Raw genomic sequence first — 14543 nt, forward strand, 5'->3', positions numbered from 1 at the left:
AGATAGCCACCTTTTTATACCATGCTTTGGTTTTTCGTAAAATAAGATATGGCTGCATCAGCTGATCAGCCAAATCAACACCCCCTATGTACTTTTTATACGCCCTGATGCAAACCGGTTTAGACTCTACTCTGCCCCGGACAGAGACGTCTGACATGCGTTCGTCATGGATGGTGGTTAGCATGTTGACATCCTTACTGTCCCTAAATTTTAGTGCAAGCACTTCAGCTTTGCGAAGTGCTTTAAATTCGCCTTTTTTACATTTTGCCTCTATGAGAGATCGTGGAAAGTCAGAATTTTTTCTGGCAGTGCCGCAGGCCAGTGTCTGTAAACCATAAAGCGTTTTAAACAGACGGACACTACTATAAAAATTATCCACATAAAGGTGGTAACCTTTATTAAACAAGGGGTTTAGTAGGTCCCATACACGTTTCCCACTTGTCTCCAGGGAGTCAGGACAACCAGGAGGGTCCAGTTGACCATCTTTCCCCTCATATACATGAAAGGCAATCGTGTATTCACTTTCGCTCTCGCACAGTTTGTACAGTTTTATGCCATACCTAGAGCGCTTTGAGGGGATGTATTGTCTGAACCCTAATCTCCCTTTGTATTTCATTAGCGATTCATCTATGGATACATTTTGTTGGGGGTATAAACATCCGAAAATTTGTCCTGAAAATGGTCTAGCAGTGGGCGTATTTTATGAAGCCTATCGTATTGGGGGTGATCTCTAGGGAGACAGAGGGTATTGTCACTGAAATGTAAAAATCTCAGCAGTAACTCGTATCTGGCTGTAGGCATGGTTTGGGAAAATACTGGACTAGACATTATTGGGTTGGTGCTCCAGAATGAGCGAATCGATGGCTTCTTTATAATCCCCATGAGCATTGTAAGAGCCCAGAATTTTTTAAGCTCTTGGACATCTGTGGGATGCCAGTCATGCTCCCTGACTGTATAGCTACCTGGATTGTTATCAATAAATTGGGTAGCATACAAGTTAGTCTGGGAAGCAATCTCCTCCCAGATGGTATCCCCTAAAAATAGTTCTACATACTGCATTGGGGAGAAGCCATCCACATTAACATTAATGCCTGCGTTGGCACTAAAAGGGGAGACGTTGGGCTCGGCTAACTGGGGGGGTACCCAGTCCTCCTCCACATTCGGCGTAGCAGAGGAAGCACAACTTCTTTCTTCAGCCGGCTCACACACAGATGACATGTCGTCTTGACTAGACGTGTCAGAAAACTGACCTGGGTCAAAATCTGACGCAGTGTCAGTGGCGTCAGAGTCTGATGCCAAGAAGGCATATGCCTCCTGCAAGTTATACATACGCTGCATGTTTTACACACAGGCCCGGACTGGCCATCGGGCACACCGGGCAAATGCCCGGTGGGCCGCGATGGCCGTGGGGCCGAGGCCGGCAGGGGAGATCACAGGATCTCCCCTGCCAGCCCCAGCAGGGCCAGCGCGCTACCCGAGCGCCGGCCCTGCTCTGAGCCTCCATGGGCCGGTGGGGAGATCAAAGATCTTCCTCACCGGCCCAGAGACACTGACAGGCGGCCGCCTGCTGTGGGGTGTGAGGGAGGCAGCAGAGAGGACCGGCGGAGCTCAATCCAGCAGCTCCGCCGGGTCCTCTCGTGAGGTCTGAGCGTTGCCGCGGTTACCGCGGCAACGCTCAGATCTCGCGAGAGTGAACTCTAGCCGGCAGGTTAGAGTTCACTCTCATCACTGGACCACCAGGGAAGGAAGCTGCAGAAAGGATCCCCCCAGGCAGAACGGCTCCTCGCAGGCAGAACGGCTCCCCCCCTCCCATGCTAAAGGTAAGAAGGGAGGGGGGGATATAACTTTTTTTTTTTTTTTAATTATTAATAATATATTTAAATTAAAAAAAAAAATTAATTATTAATATATTTAAATTTAAATATTTAAATAAAAAAAAAATCACACCAACAGCCCCCTCAGACACACACAGCCCCCCCAGACACACACAGCCCCCCCAGACACACACAGCACCCAAACACATACAGCCCCCCCAGACACACACAGCCCCCCCCAGACACACACAGCCCCCCCAGACACACACAGCACCCAAACACATACAGCACCCCCAGACACACACAGCCCCCCCAGACACACACAGCCCCCCCAGACACACACAGCCCCCCCAGACACACACAGCCCCCCCAGACACACACAGCCCCCCCAGACACACACAGCGCACCCAGACACACAGCGCACCCAGACACACAGCGCACCCAGACACACAGCGCACCCAGACACACAGCGCACCCAGACACACAGCGCACCCAGACACACAGCGCACCCAGACACACAGCGCACCCAGACACACAGACAGCACCCAGGCTCACAGACAGCACCCAGGCTCACAGACAGCACCCAGGCTCACAGACAGCACCCAGGCTCACAGACAGCACCCTCGCTCACAGACAGCACCCTCGCTCACAGACAGCACCCTCGCTCACAGACAGCACCCTCGCTCACAGACAGCACCCTCGCTCACAGACAGCACCCTCGCTCACAGACAGCACCCTCGCTCACAGACAGCACCCTCGCTCACAGACAGCACCCTCGCTCACAGACAGCACCCTCGCTCACAGACAGCACCCTCGCTCACAGACAGCACCCTCGCTCACAGACAGCACCCTCGCTCACAGACAGCACCCTCGCTCACAGACAGCACCCTCGCTCACAGACAGCACCCTCGCTCACAGACAGCACCCTCGCTCACAGACAGCACCCTCGCTCACAGACAGCACCCTCGCTCACAGACAGCACCCTCGCTCACAGACAGCACCCTCGCTCACAGACAGCACCCTCGCTCACAGACAGCACCCTCGCTCACAGACAGCACCCTCGCTCACAGACAGCACCCTCGCTCACAGACAGCACCCTCGCTCACAGACAGCACCCTCGCTCACAGACAGCACCCTCGCTCACAGACAGCACCCTCGCTCACAGACAGCACCCTCGCTCACAGACAGCACCCTCGCTCACAGACAGCACCCTCGCTCACAGACAGCACCCTCGCTCACAGACAGCACCCTCGCTCACAGACAGCACCCTCGCTCACAGACAGCACCCTCGCTCACAGACAGCACCCTCGCTCACAGACAGCACCCTCGCTCACAGACAGCACCCTCGCTCACAGACAGCACCCTCGCTCACAGACAGCACCCTCGCTCACAGACAGCACCCTCGCTCACAGACAGCACCCTCGCTCACAGACAGCACCCTCGCTCACAGACAGCACCCTCGCTCACAGACAGCACCCTCGCTCACAGACAGCACCCTCGCTCACAGACAGCACCCTCGCTCACAGACAGCACCCTCGCTCACAGACAGCACCCTCGCTCACAGACAGCACCCTCGCTCACAGACAGCACCCTCGCTCACAGACAGCACCCTCGCTCACAGACAGCACCCTCGCTCACAGACAGCACCCTCGCTCACAGACAGCACCCTCGCTCACAGACAGCACCCTCGCTCACAGACAGCACCCTCGCTCACAGACAGCACCCTCGCTCACAGACAGCACCCTCGCTCACAGACAGCACCCTCGCTCACAGACAGCACCCTCGCTCACAGACAGCACCCTCGCTCACAGACAGCACCCTCGCTCACAGACAGCACCCTCGCTCACAGACAGCACCCTCGCTCACAGACAGCACCCTCGCTCACAGACAGCACCCTCGCTCACAGACAGCACCCTCGCTCACAGACAGCACCCTCGCTCACAGACAGCACCCTCGCTCACAGACAGCACCCTCGCTCACAGACAGCACCCTCGCTCACAGACAGCACCCTCGCTCACAGACAGCACCCTCGCTCACAGACAGCACCCTCGCTCACAGACAGCACCCTCGCTCACAGACAGCACCCTCGCTCACAGACAGCACCCTCGCTCACAGACAGCACCCTCGCTCACAGACAGCACCCTCGCTCACAGACAGCACCCTCGCTCACAGACAGCACCCTCGCTCACAGACAGCACCCTCGCTCACAGACAGCACCCTCGCTCACAGACAGCACCCTCGCTCACAGACAGCACCCTCGCTCACAGACAGCACCCTCGCTCACAGACAGCACCCTCGCTCACAGACAGCACCCTCGCTCACAGACAGCACCCTCGCTCACAGACAGCACCCTCGCTCACAGACAGCACCCTCGCTCACAGACAGCACCCTCGCTCACAGACAGCACCCTCGCTCACAGACAGCACCCTCGCTCACAGACAGCACCCTCGCTCACAGACAGCACCCTCGCTCACAGACAGCACCCTCGCTCACAGACAGCACCCTCGCTCACAGACAGCACCCTCGCTCACAGACAGCACCCTCGCTCACAGACAGCACCCTCGCTCACAGACAGCACCCTCGCTCACAGACAGCACCCTCGCTCACAGACAGCACCCTCGCTCACAGACAGCACCCTCGCTCACAGACAGCACCCTCGCTCACAGACAGCACCCTCGCTCACAGACAGCACCCTCGCTCACAGACAGCACCCTCGCTCACAGACAGCACCCTCGCTCACAGACAGCACCCTCGCTCACAGACAGCACCCTCGCTCACAGACAGCACCCTCGCTCACAGACAGCACCCTCGCTCACAGACAGCACCCTCGCTCACAGACAGCACCCTCGCTCACAGACAGCACCCTCGCTCACAGACAGCACCCTCGCTCACAGACAGCACCCTCGCTCACAGACAGCACCCTCGCTCACAGACAGCACCCTCGCTCACAGACAGCACCCTCGCTCACAGACAGCACCCTCGCTCACAGACAGCACCCTCGCTCACAGACAGCACCCTCGCTCACAGACAGCACCCTCGCTCACAGACAGCACCCTCGCTCACAGACAGCACCCTCGCTCACAGACAGCACCCTCGCTCACAGACAGCACCCTCGCTCACAGACAGCACCCTCGCTCACAGACAGCACCCTCGCTCACAGACAGCACCCTCGCTCACAGACAGCACCCTCGCTCACAGACAGCACCCTCGCTCACAGACAGCACCCTCGCTCACAGACAGCACCCTCGCTCACAGACAGCACCCTCGCTCACAGACAGCACCCTCGCTCACAGACAGCACCCTCGCTCACAGACAGCACCCTCGCTCACAGACAGCACCCTCGCTCACAGACAGCACCCTCGCTCACAGACAGCACCCTCGCTCACAGACAGCACCCTCGCTCACAGACAGCACCCTCGCTCACAGACAGCACCCTCGCTCACAGACAGCACCCTCGCTCACAGACAGCACCCTCGCTCACAGACAGCACCCTCGCTCACAGACAGCACCCTCGCTCACAGACAGCACCCTCGCTCACAGACAGCACCCTCGCTCACAGACAGCACCCTCGCTCACAGACAGCACCCTCGCTCACAGACAGCACCCTCGCTCACAGACAGCACCCTCGCTCACAGACAGCACCCTCGCTCACAGACAGCACCCTCGCTCACAGACAGCACCCTCGCTCACAGACAGCACCCTCGCTCACAGACAGCACCCTCGCTCACAGACAGCACCCTCGCTCACAGACAGCACCCTCGCTCACAGACAGCACCCTCGCTCACAGACAGCACCCTCGCTCACAGACAGCACCCTCGCTCACAGACAGCACCCTCGCTCACAGACAGCACCCTCGCTCACAGACAGCACCCTCGCTCACAGACAGCACCCTCGCTCACAGACAGCACCCTCGCTCACAGACAGCACCCTCGCTCACAGACAGCACCCTCATATATAAAGTAACCCTCAGTGAGTTAACAGACAAAGAAAATTAGAAACCTAGAATGTGACGGCAGATAAAAACACCCTCACACACAGCACCCCTCTTAAATACACACACACTGCGCCCCTCACACTGCACCACCACACACATTACGCTCCAGATACACGCTAGATCCCTTACCTTATATGCACTCTTAATCCTCTATATATATATATATATATACACACACACACACACACACACAATCTCCTATACACACTCTGGGTCCTTTACACACTAGATCTCCTACACACCCTCTCTACAACCCCTACACACACTGCGTCACCTATACACACACACACACACACACTACAGCCTGTATGCACACACTCGCTACATCCCCTATAACACTATGCCCCCTATACACACACTATCTACAGCCCCTAGCCACACATATTACACCACAAACACAAATGAAATTGACCTATTTACACAATACCACACCACACTCTACACACACGCAATTTCACAAGCAGGCTCCAAACACATGCACCATACACTTTCCTGGCCCAATTGTCCTCTGGTATCCCACTTGTGGAGACACCAGAGACAATTTAAAAGCAAACACAGCGCAAGCCTTTTTCTAATGCCAGAGCTCTTCAGCGCGGCTCTGTGCATTGAACCAACTTGCTCACTTTGAGAGGGGGTGTGCTTGTCATTAGTGATGACAAAACACACCCTCTCTGGCCCCGCCCCCTTCTTAGCGGGCCGCTCTGATTGAAAAATGCCCGGGCCTAATTTTTTTCCCAGTCCGGCCCTGTTTACACACGACTAAAACAAATTACAAACACAATTTTTTTTGTTATACTTTTTTTTTTTTCACTAAAACAGACTAAACAGCAATCCCTAAACTCCTGTCACAAAAATCTAATGGAGATTTGGGGGAAGGAAACTGACTGACTAAGACAGACCACACAGACCAAGACACAGATTTTTTTAAACAAATGTAACCATTTAAGGGCAAAAAAAAAAAAATACAGACAGTACAAATGCACTGATGTAACAGATCTGGCAGGGAAGGGGTTGAAAGGTGATTTTTTAATAAAATACTGATACTTTCTGATGGCTACTAAACACTGCTGCAACAAACTATCACGATCTATGTCTCTCTCTCACAAAACGCTACATAGGAGAGAGGGTCAGAGATCACGGTCAAAGTGAGTGTTTGTAACACCCACTTTGACAGCAGCCAATTGTGAGCGATCGCGGATTGCTCACACGCCGCAATTGGCTGTTACTATCTGCCTGGGATGTCTGGCATATAGTTACAGCGTTATACCGGCAGGAGCGATCTTTGATCGCTTCCCGCAGCCCGTTTTTCGCTATGACGGTTCAGGACTGTGTAATTCCTCTGAATCAACTTGTCTGCTTGGAACATGCCTTTAACCTTGGTTAACCCCTGCAAGGCTGTTTCAACATTGGTTAACCCCTGCAACGCTGTCCAGCTTTGGTTAATCTCCTGCAATTCAACTACAGCTTCAATCAAGTTTTTCTTTATTTACCAAGTGCTGGAACTATGGTAAAATGACTTTATTTTCCCTAAAGCCTTTTATTTTATTATTGAGGGACTTGCTTTGTTTACTGTTTATACATGCACTGGGACTTGCATCATATGCATTTGTTTTTCAAAAATAAAAACCTTTTAATTCAGTGACTGTGCCCGTATAAATCTCTGCATACCGAACCTATTCACCCCAAACCCATGACATAACAACTGAGCCATTCATAGAGCTTGCAGAGATTGCAGATGCTTTGAACACCCTGATCCTTCAAGTAAAATCCCTGGGTCAAACTGTTCAAGATCTGCAAACATGACAAATGCAGCTACAGTCACAGCTGACATCACCTAACTATCCAGCTCATCTGACTCCACTTCCAGATGATGAATTTCATGCTCCTGAACCTCAGGTTACCCTGCCTTAACAGTTTGCAGGAGAACAAAATAAGTATGATGCCTTTATTATGTTTTGCGAATTATTTGTTTTAACCCCTTCAGGACGGAGTCAATAGTGCACGTTCTGATCAAAACAAAACGTAAACAAAAACTGGAATTTGCGCTATATGTCTGTTCACCCGTAATTCACCTCTTTCATATTAAATGCACCCACACTTATTATATATCATTTTGTTCATGAGAAACAGGGCTTTCATTTCATATAAAATATTTATATATGAAACAATTTATTATGAAAAAAATAAAAAAAAACATTTTAATTTTTTTTTTAATTTGTAGTTCCGCCTCACATTTTAGCTGGAAATGCCATAGTACTGTTAGGTTTTACTGCAACAAAATGCACATATTTGTAATCAGAGATGTCTCACGAGTACAACAGTACCCCCCATTAACAGGTTTTATGGTGTTTTGGAAAGTTACAGGGGCAAATATAGAACGTTCCATTTTCAAATTGAAATTTGCCAGATTAGTAACCTTTGAGACGGTGTGGTAGCCCAGGAATGAGAATTACCCCCATAATGGCATACCATTTGAAAAAGTAGACAACCCAAGGTATTGAACGTGGGGTATGTTTAGTCTTTTTAGTAGCCACTTAGTCACAAACACTGGCCAAAGTTAGCTTTCATATTTTTTTGTGTGTGAAAAAAGCAAAAAACTAATATTTGCCCAGTGTTTGTGACTAAGTGGCTACTAAAAATTACTGGACATACCCCATTTGCAATACCTTGGGTTGTCTACTTTTGCAAATGGTATGCCATCATGGGGGTAATTCTTATTCCTGGGCTACCATACGGTCTCAAAGGCAACATAACTAATCTGGCAAATTTCAATGTCAAAAAAATGAAATGCAAGCCTTATATGTGACTCTCTAACTTTCCAAAACACCATAAAACCTGTACATGGGGGGTACTGTTATTCTCGGGAGATTTCACTAAACACAAATATTAGTGTTTTTTAAACAGTAAAACATATTACAACAATAATATAGTCCATAAAAGTGCCGTTTGTTAGTAAAAAATGCAAAAAAACGTCACTTTTACTTAAAATATCATCGTTGTAATACAATTTACCAGTTTTAAACACTAATATTTGAGTTCAGCGAAGTCTCCCGAGTAAAACAGTACCCCCTATATACAGGTTTTATGGTGTCTTGGAGAGTTACAGGGTCAAATATAGTGCTTGCAAATTAAATTCTCTGCACTTTCTCCCTGTGTTGTCAGGCATGTCAATCAAATTTTAATTAATCAAATGACATAATTATGTTAAAAAATTACTTAAATATACACGTAGAATTTTAATATATATGCATTTATAGGTATTTAAATTCTACGTGTATACTAATGTAATCTTTTATGTAATTATATGTATTTATCTATATATATATATATTTGCGGTTATTTGTATTTTATATATAGATAGATATATATAGAATGTCATTCTAAGTGTAATCTGTTTCCAATATATATATATTAATAACAAAATACAGTTAGAATGAAATTACATATGAATATATAATTTATTTTAAATTTTGTTTCAATATTTTATTTATTTATTTTATTTATTTATTATTGTAATTATACGTATATATATATATATATAATATATATGTAAATCTATTATATATATATAATATATACATATTATATATATGTAACGTCATTCTAAGTGTATTTTAATACTAATATATATACTAATATTAATATTAAAATACATTACGTATGACGTTACATATATAGAATATGTATATATATTATATATATACTATATATATAAATACTTTTATTTTATTTTAACATGTGTATTTAATTTTTTTTATCGCAGAAGACAGACACTAGAGGCTGGATTGAAACAGCCACTAGAGGCTGGATTAACCCTCAGTGAAACATAGCAGTTTCTCTGAAACTGCTATGTTTTCAGCTGCAGGGTTAAAACTAGAGGGACCTGGGACCCAGACATATTTTAGACAGTCCCCCTGCTGGCAGATCCATAGCCAGCTATAGGGGGCCATGTGATCGCTCTTTGAGAGCGATCACATGGCCCCCGGGGGCCTCATTTGCCGGAGGGGGGCTGCCTGGGCTCTCAGGCAGCCCCCCAGAAGAGGATCGCGGCGGAGGTAAGTATAGCTTACCTCCTGGGGGCTTCAGCCATTACGGCGTTCTATGCCGCTGCAACGGCTTTAAAGCCGCGACGGCATAGAACGCCGTAACGGCGTTAAGGGGTTAAAGCCACTCACTTATCACAATGACTTTATAAAAATACGAACTGTAATTTCCCTCATGTCAGGAGAACCCAGAACTTGGGCCCATAATCTCCTACTAATCAAAGCTTTCTCCTTAACAATTGGGACTCCTTCAAATCCTCTATGGATACCCTTTACGAGAATCCAAACCAGTGGCCTACACACAACCCATGGGGCCCCGGTGCGAAAACTGATCCGTGGGCCCCCCCGCGTGCTTACTCTGCGCGGGCTGGGGCTGCAACACATGGCGGCTGGCACCTGGTTGCAGGGCTGCGACCCCTGCGACCGCGGTATGTACGCCAGTGTATGCAGATACACATACACTTAAAGGACCACTACAGACACCCAGATCACATCAGCTCAATGAATTGGTCTGGGTCCCAGGTCCCTCTAGTTTTAACCCTGCAGCTGAAAACATAGCAGTTTCAGAGAAACTGCTATGTTTCACTGAGGGTTAATCCAGCCTCTAGTGGCTGTTTCAATCCAGCCTCTAGTGTCTGTCTTCTGCGATTCTCACTGTGAAAATCCAAACTTAAAGATTGCAGTTTATTCATGAGCCTTCTATGTGGAACAGTGGCAAAAGGGTTACTGAAATCTAGATAAGCAATGTCTACTGCACCACCCTGATCTATTATTTTATTTACCCAATCAAAAAAAAAATCAATAAGATTAGTTTGGCATGATCTCCCTGAAGTAAACCCATATTGTCTCTCATCTTGAGATACATGTGATTTTAGATGTTCAACAATATATCCTTTAACATGGTTTCCATTACTTTCCTCTCTAATGAAGTAAGGCTTACTGGCCTATAGTTGCCCGACTTCTCCCTACTACCTTTCTTGTGAATGGGCACAACATTCGCTAACTTCCAATCTTCTGGGACTACTCCTGTTAACAATGATTGGTTGAATAAATACGTAAATGGTTTTGCTAGTACACCACTAAGTAATTTTAATAATTTTTGGTGTATTGCATCAGGCCCCATCGACTTATTTGTCTTTACTTTTGACGGTTGAAATAGAACCTATTCCTCTGTAAACTCACATGTTACAAATTACTCATTTGTCCTTTTTCTTAACTAAAGTCATTCTCCATCATTTTCAGCTGTAAATACTGAACAAAAATATTCATTGGGGCAGTCAGCTTCCTTTTGTTTTTAATCTAACTAATCCTTGTTTTACTTTCGTTTTCTCATTTATGTATCTAAAAATGTTTTATCCCCCTCTTTTACTGACTGTGCCATTTTCTCTTCTGTGTGTGATTTGGAGGCTCTTATAACTTGCTTTGCCTCTTTCTGCCTAATCTTATAGGTCTGTTTGTCTTACTAAATGCCAACTTTTTGTTTTTTACTATTTGGCCACTTCTGCAGAGTACCCCAGTGGTTTCTTAATTTTTCTGCTCTTTCTGACAAGCCTAATTAAATTTTCTGTTGCTTTCAGTAGTGGAACTTTTAAATAATCCCATTTCTCCTGGACTCCATTTAAACTGCTCCAGTCTGATAAGTCTAAATCTAATTCTAAGTCTAAAACTGTTAGAAAAAACTTTTAGAAAAGTTTGTTTTTCTAAAATCTAAAACTTTTGTTTTTGTGTGTCTCAGTCACTGTTCTTATATTAAACCACACTGACTGGCGAACACTAGATCCTAAACTTTCACCCACAGTAATATCTGATACTAAATCTCCATTTGTTAACACTAAATCCAGTATGGCCTTCTTACGAGTTGGCTCCTCAACAATTTGTTTTAGACATAATCCCAGTAGAGAGTTTAGAATATGTATGCTCCTAGCACAAGCAGCTGTTTTGGTTTTCCAGTTCACATCCGGAAGATTAAAGTAACCCATGATAATAACTTCGCCCTTCATTGTCATTTTAGCCATTTCCTCAACTAGTAGATTATCTAACTCTTCTATTTGTCCAGGGGGTCTGCAAATCACACCTACACGAGTTACTGTGTGATTTCCAAATTCTAACGTAGCCCAAATGGACTCTATGTTCGCCTCACTAACTTTTATTAGACTAGATTTTATGCTATCCTTCACATACAGGGCTACCGTCCCCCTTTTTTGCCTTCTCTGTCTTTTCTATATAAGAAGTACCTTGGTATTGCTATATCCTAGTAATTTTTCTCATTATACCATGTCTCAGTAACAGCGACTAAATCAACATTATCAGTTGCCATTATTGCCACAAGTTCATGGATCCTATTCCCTAAACTGCGAGCATTTGTAGACATGACTCTAAGCTTATCATTTTTTAACACACTTGCTACAGTTACTTTCTGTCCTTGTTTTGGGGGGAAATTGGATTGATGTTTTATTACCCTTTTGTCCCTCCCCCCTAGTTTAAATACTTCCTTGCAAAACCCCTGAACTGCTAGCTGAGAACATTTGTTCCCTTTTGAGAAAGATGCAAACCATCTTTTTTGTGCAGTTCATTTCTTTTTCAAATAGAGCTACCATGAGAAACAAAGCCAAATCCTTGTTCCCTACACCATTCACCAAGCCACAAGGTAAAGTCCCTAAGACGCATCCACCTATCATTCTGAATGTTATGCACAGGCAGAACCTCAGAGAATGACAGTGTCGACACAGCCTGCCGTATATCATTGGCAAGAACACAAAACCTAAGAAACCTCATAACAAGCCAATCACTTGTCCCTACATCCAATTCCCCTTCCTGCTTTGCTTGCTTAACAATATTATAAATATGTCTCCTGTCAATGTGAGCAGTAGCTCCAGGAAGATATCTCACAAGGCCACAATTGTCCAACTCCACACCTCTTAAGATAGAATCCCCTAACAACAACTGCTTTCTATCAGGTCTCACCTTGTACTTCAAAAATACAATCTCTTGCTGCAATATAGATAACTGTCTACAAATTAGACAACATCCAAAACTCCAAAAAGTGGAGCGTGAAACATATGCACAACAACTATTACACTAGGGGGGGGCGTGGCTTCGACACCGACTAAGATGGCTGCTTAGAGTCTGAGCTCCGCTACACCTCACCCCTATGAAGCGATCTCCCATACGCAATAGAACACAAATGGGCCGTAGCCGCCGCACAGATAACCCACAGACCCCTAAGAACCCGCACTCAAACCCACAACAGGGGCCGATGGATGGTTTTCTGCAGCCGCCTCGTGAAACACCCGGTGAGACTGAGAACCCGGGCCCAAGCCCGACCACGCGGTTACCTACCTCGATGGCGAGTGGCGACTCCCCAGCCTTGGACCGGATCAGCACCGAACTGAGGACCATGGCAGCTGCCATGGCTGCCATGGCTACTAAGGCTGATCTCCTCACCCTCACCACCACGATCCAAGACGCCATGAGAGCTGAGATGGCTGGGCTGCGGTCGGAAGTGGGAGAGCAGGCAGGCCGTATACAGGCCTTGGAACACTCTACTGCCTCACAGGCTGCACAGCACGCGGCTACCGACCTTGCTGTCTCCAGACAGGGAGACTTAATCCTCCACATGCGACGGCACTTGGAGGATCTGGATAATAGGGGTCGGAGGCACAATGTCAGGATCCGGGGGATCCCGGAGACTGAAGGGAGGGAGAATCCCCAAGACCTACTCACGGAGCTCTTCACGAGCATACTGGGCGCCGAAGCTCCTCAAACATTTGCTTTTGAACGTGCACATAGAGCATTACGACCACGGGCGGCGGATGATGGATGAAGAGATATGATCTGTTGCCTCCAATCCTTCCCCGTTAAGGACATGATCATGAAAAAGGCCAGGACACAGCCCACATGGCTCTTCCACGGTACTCCCATATCCCTATATAATGATCTTTCTCCACTCACTCTGGAAGCAAGGAGGGTGCTCCGGCCGGTGACAACAATGCTCCGTGAAAACAACATCACCTACAAGTGGGGATTTCCTTTCGCATTGATGGCACGCCACCACAATACCTGGATATCGGCTAGATGGCCTGAAGACGTTCCGCGGTTCCTACAAGAGCTTAATCTACCACCTACTCCGGTCCTGAACTGGATCCTAGGCCCTCAAGGGCAGGAACCTAGGCAGAGGGGTGCTCCCCGCAGACGCGGAGGTGGATCTCCAATGGGTCGACCATACCAGCGTCGTCGACAGGGTTCCGGGGACCAAGCTGAGTAAGTACTGTCCTCCCCTACCTGGGTCACCCCTTGCGCCCACCGAGCTGGGTCCGCACCCCCCCGTGTGACATTGGAGCCTCCTGGGCCAAAGGTATCATCACAGGGCTGATGGGGTTACACTCTATTTGTTTGGGGGGGTGTGGGTACTGGTGGGTCCGGGGAACCGTCCCTATGCAGTAATCTTTATGCCTGTATTGTACCCCTTGCCCCTTGCCAGGACAGTGTCAACGTGGGGGCAATTGGATCCTGGAATCGCAGGACTGCACTTCTGGACGCTGGGGGTTTTGGGAGGGGGTCTTGGGGTGGCATGCATTGGGCTATAATTGCAGGCATGGATGGTGTGGGGACTTATGCCTACGATGTGTTTTACTCTGTGATTGGGTCTCACCACTCCCCATATGCTCGTGTTTGCCCCCCCCCCCCCCACCC

Source organism: Pelobates fuscus, chromosome 2 (assembly GCF_036172605.1).
Source record: "Pelobates fuscus isolate aPelFus1 chromosome 2, aPelFus1.pri, whole genome shotgun sequence".
Lineage (NCBI taxonomy): Eukaryota > Metazoa > Chordata > Amphibia > Anura > Pelobatidae > Pelobates > Pelobates fuscus.